We start from the raw sequence: 13,179 nt of genomic DNA, 5'->3' as shown, positions 1-13,179 counted from the left end.
GGGTAGGCTGGCAGGGCAGGCAACTGGAAGACAATACAGGTGGGCTGGGTGAAGGAATTTCAGGTTGGGGGATCCAAGCAGAGGAGCCAACAGTATAAGAAACTCACCTTGAGGGCTGGCCTGGAAACATGGGCTGGTCTTGGTCGATTCCAGTGGAGGGATGGTGAGACAGGACAGGTAGGGGACATCCTGGTAGTGGTTTCCGCTGAGCAGACTGAAGAGCCTCAGTGCCTGAGTCTCACTGTACTGTGTGCCTGGGTATGACTTTATGTGATTGACTGGGGCTTTGTGTGTACATGTGTGGCTGTGTAGGGGACAGTGTTCTTATGAGTTTGTTCTTGTGTGGTACTGTTTGTGAGGATGTGAAATATTGTGAGTTTGGAGGGTTGGAGGCTTGGTATTCCTGTTTGAGACAGTGTGGGATGTGGCCACTGTAAGTAGAGTTGTGTGTATGAGATTGTGTGTCCGTGGGTGTTCCTGGCTGTAAATAACTGGCAGGCTGTGACCAGGAGTGTCTGTCTGATATGCATGTGTGTGTGTGTGTGTGTGTGTGTGTGTGTGTATGAATGTATGCATCTGTGTGTATGTGTGTATTATGTATGTGTTTGTGTGGAGTGTGTGTGGCCAGGACACACATGTACTGCTGTCTGTGAGTCCAGGGCAGTAGAGGCTGGCACCCTATTCTTCATACCTGCTGCAGACAGCACACACACACACTCACTCACTCACTCACTCACTGGCCTGGGAGGGGTGGCTGCCCGTGGCTGCCACAGCCAGTCAGAACTTGCTAATTTGCATGTTAATGAAGCTTGGGGAGCTCTCCAGCTTGAGACTGACAGGAGCCCCCAGTGCCCCCCCATCCTTCCCTGACAAGCCTGGGAGGGAGGAGTGGGGAGGGCTGAGAACTGGCAGAGGGAAGAGGAGGCGGAGGAAGCTCCAGGCTGAAGCTCCTCTCTCTCTCTCTCTCTCTCTTTCTCTCTCTCTCTCTCTCCCCCATCCCTGTGCAGGCCTCAGTCACCACCACATGGCTACCTACCCCTTTGGTTCCCCTGCATTCTCCCTCCTGGACTGAGCTAAGGGGGAGGGGGCTGGGGCAGAGCCCTGGAGTGAGAGCCCTGAGGTGATGGCAGAGGATGCTGCTCCGGTTCCCCATGAAGTGAGGCTGGGCTGCCCACCCCCTGCCCCTACATGGAGCATCCAGAAAGGTACCCAGGGGCACCCACCCTAGGGCAGATGCCTTGGGATGGGCATAGGAAAGCAGGTTGGTGCCAACACAGCCAGGAGGCCCTCCCTTCTGCCCTCACACTGGACTTCAGCACGGTGGCAAAAGGAACCACCGTTAGCTCTTCAGCCTGCACCAAGACGGCTCAACCTATATGGGATCAGGGAAAGAAGGGAACAGGGTAGGGGACAGGGATGTGAATGGGAACTCTGGAGACAAGATGCGTGGGGAGGCTTGGGTAGAAATGGAGAGTGCCTGCCCCAGAGGGCTGTGCTTTCAGGGAGGGGGTGGTGATGGCAGGTGGGAGAGTGGAGCCCTCCTAGCTTTGATCAACAGGCCGGTCCCTGGTTGTGTGGCTGTCTCATGCTCAGTCCCCGGGCCCCATCTACATTCTTATCTGTTCCCAGGTTCTTCGCCCTTTCCCATACCCCCCTCACCCCTCCTGCCCCATCTCTCCTCCACTCCTTCCTTTCTTAATCAGCCACATTCCATAGGAGGCTGGGCTCTCTGGGGAGCCCTCAGCAGCCAGCTCCTAAAAACACTGTCTGGTTTTGTCTCAGAGGTGTGTCCCCTACCTTGGCAGAGAGATGTCTGGGCTGGGGATCCTGGCTCCTGCTGCTTGAGCCTGAACTGTGCTGGGCATTTTCTTGGCTTCTTTGCCTTTCCTTCTCACTCATCTCTGCCCTGGATCTAGCCTACTGCCCTCTTGTCTCTCCCTGCCCTGGTCCTCCATTTCTCTCTCCTTCTTTTCCCAAAATGTTTGAATATTCTCATTCATATTCATCATCATCACCATCATCATCATCATCATCCATCTTTCCCTCTCTCTCTCTCTCTCTCTCTCTCTCTCTCTCTCTCTCTCTCTCTCTCTCTCTCCTTTGCCTATAGGTCCATGGGCACCTGGCCCTGCCTCATCCCCCACCCCCACTTGTGGCCAGGCCTGGTCCTCAGATGTTCCCTTGCCAGAGCTGGGAAGCAGACAGGTGAGGGCCCCCCAGGCCCTGGGTCTCTGCAGGTGAGAGGAGAGGCAGGCAGTTTCTGGTGTTAATTGTAGGGAGGATGTCTGGCAGAAATAAGGTGGTTTTTCTGCTTCAATGACGACTGTTACAATCAAATTGTCCACAGACAATTAGCGGAGTGGGAGAAATAAGAATTAGATTTCTAATTATTTTACCAGTAAAAGCCACCCTGGACCCCGTGGGTAAGGGGGAAGGGCTTCTCAGTGGAGCCAACAGGCACTTTCATGGGTCTAGCTCTCCTGGGCAAGGGGAGCCCCAAGTAGGAGTTCCCAAGGTAGGGGGAAGGGGCAAACCTGGTTGAGCTTCAGGTGCTGGGAAGAGCTGGGAGTCTGGACATGTGGATCCCAGAACTAGCCTTGATGCCAACTTGCTGTCGTTTCCCATTTTGAGCCTCAATTTGCTCATTTCAAAATGGGGGAATAATCAATCCCAAGCCATTGAGTTCTAAGGAGTCAAAGAGATAAGGTGGCAAGAGCGCCTGACAGACACTAGCACAGGGCAGGGCATCCTTTTGGGCCCCAAGCTGACACGTACCTGTGTAAATGTACAAGCTCACACACACACACCCGCATATAAGAAGGCTCTCCTTCTGCACCCCTCCGCCTCCCTGGACATGCACATCTGTGATGGTGACAGAGGGAGGGGGCTCTCAGAATAAGGGGGCTGAACCCACAGAGAGCCTAACTCTTAAAACATGCCTCTCCCTGACCCGTGTGAGTCCCCGCCCCTTTCCATACCCGTCCAATGAGGCTAAGGATGGTGCCTCCTGCCTGAGGTTGAAACAAGGGTGCAACGACACACATGTAAAGGGCATGCCTCATGCCTGGCACATGGCATGTGCTCATTAAACACCATTAATGGTGAAAGTACTATCCAAGGTGTCCAGCCCAGGTCTGTGAGGCTGAAGAGAAAGGATGGGGCAGTTCAGGAAGGAACCTGGTTAGGAAGCTAAAGGAATGCCGAAGAAGTACTTACCAACCCCGCTAAGCACAAGGCTCTACGCCGAGTGTTCTGGGCCCACCAGACCCAGCCTTTGTTGGAGACCACAGACTCCCAGAGAGAGGCACAGACCGAGCACAGAAGGATCAGCTGGGCTGAGTAGGATAGTCCTGGGTTCATGTCTTGGCTGTGCCCTTTCCAACTAGCTCACTTTTCCTCTCGGAACTTCAGTTTTCTTCTCTATAAAGTGGCCTCCTCCAGAGTTGTGTTGAGGCTGTGGCAAAGCCTCTAGTAGGGGCAGAAGGGGCTGTTAGCACAATCGCTCTGACTTGAACACCTGTACCCTACATGTCCTGCACACAGACTCGGGGCCCGTACATGGGAGCCCCTGGGCCACCCCAAACCTTTAGGCCTGACTCCACACCAAGAAGAGGGAAAAACTAGCTCCCTAATATCCTCTGAGTGCCCATACCTGGTGACAGCCAACACACCTGCTCACAGATGATCCCGTGCAGGTGCAGCACATGCTCCTGCTGTCACTGTCACATTTGTACACACATCTCTCTCTCTCTCTCTCTCACACACACAGACACACACACACACACCCTTGCTGGGGCAGCCAGAATGTCCCTGAGTGAACTGAAGAGAAGCACGGCCACACCCACCAGAGCTGGGCTGAAGGAGGCAGCTGCAGCCCAGCTGTGGGGTCGGGTGGGTGAGGGGAGCTGCTTGGAGACTCAGCTGGGAGTCAGGCAAGAGGGGTGCACAGCTGCATCTTGGGCTCCAGACCACCTTACTTCTGGGGCCAATTGGCTGGACGTAACAAGGCACAAGTCACCTGCCTGGAGGTGGCTAGAGCCACTACCTGTATTGATCTCCCCCACTCCCTACTATCCTGCATTCAGCAACTGTGATGGTGCCCCTGCCCACCTTCCCCGACCTTCTATGCTATCTCTTTCTTCCCTTGCCCACCATCTCTCTGTCTCTGTCTCTCTGATTCCCTCAGTCTGTCTTTGAGTCTCTAGATCTCTGTCTCTCTGGGCTGGGGTCTCCCCACTCTGGTGCTGGTCTATGTAAATGTGGTATTTCCTGTCTAATCAGCAGGCTGCCTTCTTGGTTCACATTTAATTTGATCAGTGGCAGCGCCTCTGCGGAGCCACTCATCAAAGCAGGAAGACAATTAGGTGAATGTCAGGGTGGCCCAGGCCCCAAGGGGCTAACCAGGGCCTGGGGCTGGGGCCATGAAGGGTAGAGGGCAGGGGCCTGGCTACAAACCATCTCCCTCGAGGCATGTTCATACTTAGGGCCTACGCCTATTGGCTAAGGCCTGGATTGCCCAGTGACTCCCAGGCTCCCCTCTACCCTGGACCAGCAATTTTGAGTCATGGCTGATACTCCTGCAACAGCAGGAGAGCTTAGCAAACACCCCTCCCAGCCCCTAGGCCACAGAAAACAAGGGGCTGGGGATCTGCATGGCTACAGTCAGGTAGACTCCTGGGCTGGATTGGGTTTGGGAGAGGGTCAGAGCTCTGGGCTGGCTCTGGGTCCCCTGAGAAAAGCACACATTCTTTCCACAGGTACTCCCCAGTCCCGCCCAGGCCCACTGGAAGCCCTGAGCCTAAGCCCAGCCTTTCATGCTCCTTCTCTCTATCACCTTTCCTCTCCTTCAGTGTCTTTACTTCTGATTATCTTTGTGTCTCTCTAACCTCTCTGCACCTCTTTTTAAAACCTCATCCCTTTACTCCCCAACCTCTCCCTTTTTCTATGTCTTACGCCCCCACACCTGCCACACCCCCATGTGTCCTAGGTGTCCCAGAGATCCTCCACCTCAGATGCTTGTCTGTAATTCCCCGTCTCCCTCCCCGTGGCTTTCTCACAGCCTTGCCGCAATGGTCCACCTGTGGCTGACTTTCTATCTCGCTCTCCTACTCCAGCCCCACCCTCCTCCCCGCCCCCGCCCCCCCCCCACTCCCCAGGGATCTCTTTCCAAATCTCACCTACTGCTTCCTTCCTGTCAGCTATCAATTTATTTGTCTGTTCCTTCTTTAAAAAATAACAGTCTACGGCCATGCTACCCTGAACAAGCCCGATCCTGTCTGATCTCGGAAGCTAAGCAGGGTTGGCCCTGGTTAGTACTTGAATGGGAGACCACCTAGGAAGACCAGGTGCTGCAGGCATAAAATAATAATAATAATAATAATAATAATAATAATAATAATAAGAGATTGTAAGCTGACAAGATCTTTGCAACCTGTGAGGTCAACCAAGGGTTGCCTCACCTAAAAAAATAAAAAATAAAAATTAAATTAATTTTTAAGACATACTCTCCCTTGACAGCCCAGCCTCTTCCAGCGTGGCCATCCCTCTCTTTGCCTTCTAGAGAAGCCTTTGGGAGAGTTGTTTACATTTGCTCCTTGACCTACTCCAAGCTGGCTCTGCCCATGGTGCCCTAGAAACAAGCCTCACCAACAATCTTCTTGTGTCACCAAATCCCATGGTCACACCTTATCTGGGTACTAGAACACTGTCAGGCACAACTGACTGACCTGTCCTCTCTTCTCGGCTCTCCCATGCTCTCACAACACCTCCTGGATTTGCCCCATACCAGCTGCCCTCCAACATTCTGTCCCCCATCCCCTGTTCCAGTCACCTTTCACATGACCCCTTGGTAATGCAATCCATACCTGAGGCTTCAGTCACCATCTGTGTACTTACACTTCTGATCTGTTCCAGCCCCGCTCCTTCTCCTGAGCTTGGGACCTGACTGTCCACTGCCTCCTGGCCCCTGCCTGAATGGTCCCATAGCCACCTCAAACCCAACATGGCCCAAACCGAGATTTCCCTCTGACCTCACACCTCGTTCCTCCTCTTGGGTCCCCCAACGTGATGACTGGTACCTCATCTCCCAGTTTCCCAAGTCAGAGCCCTCTCCTCCCACAAAGCCACACAGGGGATACTTATGGACTGTAGGTTCATCAATTCTGTCCCCCAAGTAGTTCCCTTTATCTAGGGCCTTGAAAGTCCACCCTCACCTTTCTCATTCTCCCCAGACAGACCCACTCAAGCCAGGATGTTCTCATTGTTCCTTGGAGGCCTCTTATGCTTTTCTACTTCCAGGTGTTTACTCACTCTTTGTCCCCACATGGAACACCGTCTTTCTCTTCTTTGCCTATCCAAATCCATTTTGCCCGCCTTCTGCATAGCCTAGATCCAGCCTTTTCCAAGGAAGCCTCTTTCTCCTCCCCAGCAGGCAGGACCTCCTCTCACCCTAAGCTCCTGGGCCCTTCTTGTCTTATCTATGCCTGGACACACGGCATCACCTCCGCCCTTCCTCCTGCATACATGGACTCCTACATCTCCCAGGCTCCTTGTTGATAAGTGGACTGCTCCTGGCCAATGAACTGTGGGCAGAGGAGAACCAGTCACTTCCTGGCTATGCATAATTTTCCAGCTGCTGCAGCAACTAAGAAAACCTCTTTTGAGATGGTAGATCTTCAAGATCAAAGCAGAATGGAAAGCTGAGTCACCCCAGGAAGGACAGCAGCCCTGAGAGATGCCTGGACCTGCAGCAGAATTTACATAAGCAAACAATAAACTTTTGTTATGTTCATCCACTGAGATTTTGAGGTTGTTCGTTAACACAGCACAGCCTCTCCTACCCTGACTAATACAGTCTTCTCTGAGTGTTATTTCCCCACTTCTAGTCTGAGGATAACCATCATCAGCTCCTCACAGGGCGGTTGTAAGGATTAATTATTAAAAGATCCACATTGAGTCCCTGGGTGCCGATTGCAGGCTCATTGAGTACTGCCTAACTATGAGATGTCCTGGCTGGGCAGGTGTTATAAACTGTGTCAGGCCAAAATTGATATGTTAAAGCCCTAATCTCCAATGCGATGGTGTTTGGAGGAGGGGACCTTGGGGAGGTAATTAGGTTTAGATGAGGTCATAAGGTGGAGCCCCCATGATGGGATTAGTGCCCTTATAAGAAAGGAAGAGACCAGAGCACTTTCTCTGTCCACCATGGGAAGAAATGGTGAGAAGTATGCTGTCTGCAAGCCAGAAAAGGTTCTCATTAAGAGCCAAATCTGTAGGCACCTTGATATTGGACTTCCCAGCTTCCAGATCTATGCAAAATAAGTGTTTGCTGTTTAAGCCACCCAGTCTATGGTATTTTGTTATAGCAGCCCAAGCAGACTAAGACAGCAGAGCTCCACGTATTAGAGAAAAAAGGAGATAACTACATTCAGATGCTCAGGTTGGGCACTGAACAATTCAAGGTGGGAAGTGCATTACAATAGTGTACTGTAGTAACCCTGTAGTACTCCCGGTTCTGTTTTGAACCCACTGATAAATATGCAGACTGGTTTTGTTGCTATGAGAAGAATTTGGAGGGGAGGAGTCTGAAAAAGGCACAGGAGAAACAGGAACAATGGTTATACTAACAATATCAGGAAACATTCACATCATGCTGCTGTGTGCCAGGTACTGCTCCTAGCACTTCACTTACATTTATTCGTTTATTTTTTACAACAACAGCACCACGAGGTATACATCATCATCCCCATTTTACACATGAGGAAACTGAGGCAGAGGTAAGGTAAGTTACCTAACATCATGTGGCTTATAAATAGCAGAGCCAGGATTTGAATCTGGGCAGATTGACTTAAGAATTGCTCTTCACCCCACCATTGTGTGGGTTCCTGGGAGGAGGGCAGTGGGGGGCCCTTCCGCAGCCTAGCACCCGGCCTGGGTTTGAGCTTTCAGAGTTAAGATGAGGGCAGAAGCTGAAGAAACTGATTTCATGAGAGTGTTTGAGAGATGATATGTACAGGCACAGCTCTTTAGGGCCCAGATGATGGGACACAGAGCTAAGATGGCAGAACACAGTTCCTTCCACCCTTTACCCCTTCCATCCCCCGCTCCCAACCTGCCACCTTGACCTTGATACAGAACCCAGAATTGCTCTGGAGTCCAAAGGGCAGGGAATTTGGAAAGCATTCAGAGGCCACCTCTTTGGCTTGGCATTGGTATTTCATGAGGGCAGGGACAGTGGGAGGATTCTCCAACCAGGTTCAAGGATGGCATACGTGTGCATCAACAGGAGTTCGGGCAGGACCAGGATGGAAGAATGGGTGGGCTCCTATGAGGAAAGATGGTTTGTGGGCCCCGGTGAAACCCTACCTCTGGAGCCTGCCAGAAATAGTGGAGACTTTGTGGGGGAAGGGTCTAAGACCCTAGAGTGAGCATGTGGGGATTCAGAGGCTGAATCATTTAAATACAAATGTAATCTCATCTGTGCTCAGAGGTCCTTCAGCTCTGTGACACATCACGCCACAGGCAGGCATTCACCTAATTCTTACATCCACCCACTTTACAGATGAAGAAACCAGGGGTCAGAGAAGCTGATTGCCTACAGTCATTCAGCCATTAGGCAGCAGAGTCTGGCAGAGCCCAGAGGTCCTGCATTGTCCACGTCTCCAGCTGCCCCCAGAAGTTCCAGCCCAACTGAAAGAACTCCGCATGTCCCCAAGGATACCTCCTACTGGGGACTAGGTCCTCCAGGTCTCCTGTAGCCTGGCAGAGGCCTGTCTACCAGGGTGAGCCTCTGCCTCACCCGCCCACCCGTGTGCTAGGGACAGAAGGGGGACTTTATGTGCAATCTGCCCAACTCTCCAGAAAGCACTTAGGTTTATGATGTGCATGAAATTGATCGCCAGTTGGCGCAGCCCCCGCTTGCTCAGTGCCAGCCCAGCGCTGGCAGGAGGCTGCCCCCCTACACTCCCACCACCACTTTCAAGGAGCATCAAAGCTGCTTGCCAAGGCCCCCCATGAGGGTCCTTCCCCACTAACAAGTGCAAAGTGGAGGGGGGAGCCTTGCCCAAAGGCCCTTCCACAGTGCACATATCCCGCCCCATGATAGTTAAATATCTCCGTGTTTTGTGCCAATTCCAGCCTCTTCTGCTTCTTTTCTAATGAGCTGATGCTTTCAAAGGCTCCACTAATTGGTGTTTGCTCCTCACACACCACGACACTTTGATAGTCACTTAGGACATGGGTCCACTCATCACATCCATGGTATAGGAGGTTGCTCACCTCACTGCACCAGGGTGCCTAGCCTGTGTGCCCAGTGCCTCTGTGCACATGTGAAAGTACCTATGTGCCTTGTTTCCCATGTGGGGAACATATGTCTGTACAGGCACACCTATGTGTACATGTGTGTACAAATGCTCCTTTGAGGTTATTTCTTGCATACCTATGTCTTTGTGAGTGCATGCGCACTGATGTGCACAGGTGAATGCTACATTCTGTGCACACGGGGTGTGCATTTTTGTGTGTGCCCATATTCCTGGGTGGGTGTATTTGTGTGCATGTGACAGAGCCTGTGTTTATACATGCACTCATGTGCTTTGCATGTTTGTGCATGGACATCTGCTCTCAGGCACATACATGTGAATTTTTGCAAGTCTACTAATAAGGTATATATTTATGTCCGAGTGCATCTGTGGTGTGTGGGACATATGCCTAAGCCCAGGGCAGGGCAGGCATATGCATCTGTGTACATGGCGGGATATGGGATAAGAAAATCCCTGGTTGGGGCATACATGCATATGTAGCACACATGTACTTGGGCATTTGTGTATGATGTGTGGCAGAAAGGTGTAACATAGCAGCCAAGGGCCCACAGGCTTTGTGTTTGAGGTCTGGCTCTTCCATTTTCTACCCATATAACTTTGGGATATTCACTTAATCTCTCTAATCTTCAGTTTTCTTATCTGTGAAATGGAGATAATAAAAGCACCTATTTAATATATTGTCATTGCACAGATCCAGCATGGAGCTAGCTGCCTGGAAGAAACCTTGTGGGCAGGCACTTGGGGAGACAGCTGGTCAGGTCCAGGTCACGTAGTAACAGCTACAACCTCTGAGATCTTTGTTGCATTCGATGAGTTCACATATTTTTTTACCTACCTTTGACAGATGGGAAACTGAGGCAAAGAAGTAGACGGTGGCAAAGCTGGAATTTGCTGTCCGAGGACACAGCCTACAAGCAGGCTTATTCCTGAGGGCGAGAGGGCAGCTTCGAGAGGATGGAGTAATGCATACCTTGGTGGACCCCATGCACAAATACATAAACCTGGAGGGAGCAGAGAGGACAGGCACTCCAGGCATGGGGGCAGGTGAGGGATATAGGAGTATAGACAATATAGGTGAGGAGGACAGGCAACCCCTAAGAAGCCCAGCTCGGTCCTGTAAACCAGGGATTCCCAACCCCCCGGCCATTGACCAGTACTGGTCCGGCACCTGTTAGGAACTGGGCCACACAGCAGGAGGTGAGCAGCAGACAAGCGAGCGAAATTTCATCTGTACTTGCAGCCGCTCCCCAGCACTAGCATCACTGCCTCAGCTCCACCTCAGATCATCAGGCGTTAGATTCTCATGGGAGCACCGGTCCTGGTGCCAAAAAGGTTGGGAACTGCTGCTGTAAACACAGCTTCAGTCTAACCCTATCATTTACTCACCAAGAATCTGAGGCCGAGAGGGAAAGGAGCTTGCTCAAAGCCATAGGACAGAAAAACCTTAGAACAGAGGCCCTTGGCACCCAGGCCATGGCTCTTACCCCTTGCTCTCCTCATTTACCACACTGCCACTCAAGTGGCACTGACCAGGCTGGGAACTGATGGGCAGGGGCAGGGTCCTCCCCATGGGTAGGTCATAGAGCATTCAAACTACCTGGTGGTCAGCATAGAGGGTCCACTGTGTCCATTTGGGGGAACATGACCTCTGGACCTAGGATCCTGCACTTCCCCCACCTAAGATTGCAACCAGTATCCTTTACTTTTTTTTCCCTTCATATTTTGCGGGGTAATTTTTTATGTTACTTTTTTAATTTAAAAAAAAGTCAAAACTTTAAAAAATCACAACCACCACCAGCAGCAGCGGTGCAACCTCACCAGCTGACATTGCCACTCTCATTAGCACTGCCACCCCCCACCCCCAGAGTCATCACCATTACCAGCATCAGGGGCTGACTGCTCCCCATCACCAGTTCTCATCCCTTAAGCTGTCCTTACCCACAGCCTTTAATAAATGTCTCTGTCATGGCCCCAGAATTAAATAAAAATAGTCTTCCCCCACCATTTGCATTTCATTTCTTCTCCCACCTCCATGCTCATTCCAGGATCATGTGATCCGAAGCCCTCCCCAAACCTGCATCCTGCCTTGCTCCCCTGCTCCCAAGAGCCCCTGGCCTGGCCTGGCCTGCAGAAACCTCAGGCTGGGCTTTGGCCCTGAAGCCTCACTGGGGGCTAACAGCAGGCGAGGAAGCCAGGAGGGGTAGAAGGGCCTGCAGCCCCCTCCTCATGCCTAGTGCCCCACCTACCCAGCCGGGCAGCCTGTCTGCCTTCCTGAGCTCATTAACTGCAGGTCACTGTTCAGCAGGAAAGACAAGGCGTGGGTTCTGCAGGCGTTCATTAGCCGTGAGAGGAACAGTGTGTGTGAAATTAGCAGTCACCTGAGGACCTCGATAATTTCATAATTAGGAGGCCTAATGGCTCCAGCTCTGGATGCCAAATGACTTAACCCCTTGCCTGCTGGGCGCCTATCCTCCAGTCCAAGGCCGAGAGGACGGCCTGCAGTAACCCCTCTGTTCCAGTCCCCACTCCCTATGGTCCAATCACGTTCATTTCTGCCACCCACCCCAGGACCCAGCACCAGGGCTGGCACAGAGTGAGTGCAAAAGCAAAGTTAATGGAGTGAATGAATGAATGAACAAACGATCAGGTGTCTGAATGGTAAAAGTTTCAGCCCCCACTGCAGGTACTCAGGGGAGGAAGGACACTCCATCTGTGTGAGTAGGTATGTGGTTGTGTGCAAGCCTGTGTGTATGTGTGTGCAAGTGAGAGCATGAGGGCACACTCACATGTGGATCTCTGATGTCTGCTTCTAAGAACCTTGTGTGCGTCCTTGTCCACACTCATATCTGTGATACTCATTCTGCTGCCTCCTGTCTGGAAACAGAGCTTGCTCTGCAATGGGGCCTCAAGTGCTTCCCTTGAAGCCAGCCTCTCCTGGCATAATGGTGGCTCCAGAATTTCTATATGAGAACACTTAGGGGGCACATTTGAGAGGAAGGAGGAGCCTAGAGACTTTGCCTTGAATCTGCATTTGCATAGCAAGTATACTGTCTTTATTTAAATGGAATGTTTATTTGGGAGGCTGGTCCTAATAATGGGGTGCTAAAGTCTCACTCTTTAACTTGGAGGAGTTGCTTGTGACAGTCTCCAAAGACTCCACCCAAGCCTTTCTCAGCCTGCTCCCGCTCTTCCTAACCTTCCCCTGGTCCTGAAGATGGGCAGGCTGAGGCGGAAGGTGGGGTCCACTGGGCTCCAGCACGGTGTAGGCCTCCCCCAACCTGGGACGACTGAGCCTGCAGGGACCCTGCTTCACACCTCTCATTGCAGAGCAAAAGTGAGGAGGTCAGAGGAAAGGAGAATGAAGGAATGGGAAGAGGGGAGGTATGAGGAGAACGATAAAGGAATAGAAAGAGAGACCAGGAGGGTAGGGGCAAGAAAGGGAAGGAGATAGGATGAGAAGTCCCAAGGAGGTGAGAAAGAAGATAAGAGGAGAGAGATGGCGGGGAAGAGAGAGGAGGAGAGGCAAGGAGGCTGAGAGCATTATCAGCACTTAAAAAGCGAGCAGCTCAGTTCTTCTTTGGCACAAATAATGGCTTTTTATGAATAAATCATGTGTCAGATGCCTCCCAGGGAGTAGGCATGGAGGGGGGCGAGTCAGCCAGGCTCCCGGCTGGCGGGAATGGGCCAGTCGCACACCCCCAGCTGCAAGGGTGTTGCCTTCTTTCTCCTGATGGGGCCCAGCAGTACAGAAGCTGTCTCCGGAATTACCACTGCCCTGAGCCAGGCATGCTCGGTCATTACTCTGAGGTGGTCTCGCTGCTCCCTGCTCAAGAGCCTGGCCCATCCCAGGGTGGGGAGTGTC

The 13,179-nt window shown here is 52.0% G+C and overlaps 1 long non-coding RNA gene and 1 pseudogene across 1 annotated transcript; both read left to right on the top strand.

Annotated features, from left to right (window-relative positions):
• The first annotated feature begins 5,238 nt into the window (after positions 1-5,238).
• On the top strand, positions 5,239-5,357 carry LOC120614042 (uncharacterized; annotated as a pseudogene).
• A 2,108-nt stretch (positions 5,358-7,465) lies between these two features.
• Positions 7,466-11,475, top strand: LOC120614033 (uncharacterized). Its single transcript, XR_005655841.1, has 3 exons — positions 7,466-7,780; positions 8,561-8,780; positions 10,162-11,475. It is a non-coding gene; the product is annotated as an uncharacterized LOC120614033 (long non-coding RNA).
• Positions 11,476-13,179: the final 1,704 nt, after the last annotated feature.

Source organism: Pteropus medius, unplaced genomic scaffold (genome assembly GCF_902729225.1).
Source record: "Pteropus medius unplaced genomic scaffold, Ma_sr-lr_union100, whole genome shotgun sequence".
Lineage (NCBI taxonomy): Eukaryota > Metazoa > Chordata > Mammalia > Chiroptera > Pteropodidae > Pteropus > Pteropus medius.
Note: the sequence above shows the minus strand (reverse complement) of the source record. Positions and strands in the feature narration are given on the sequence as shown.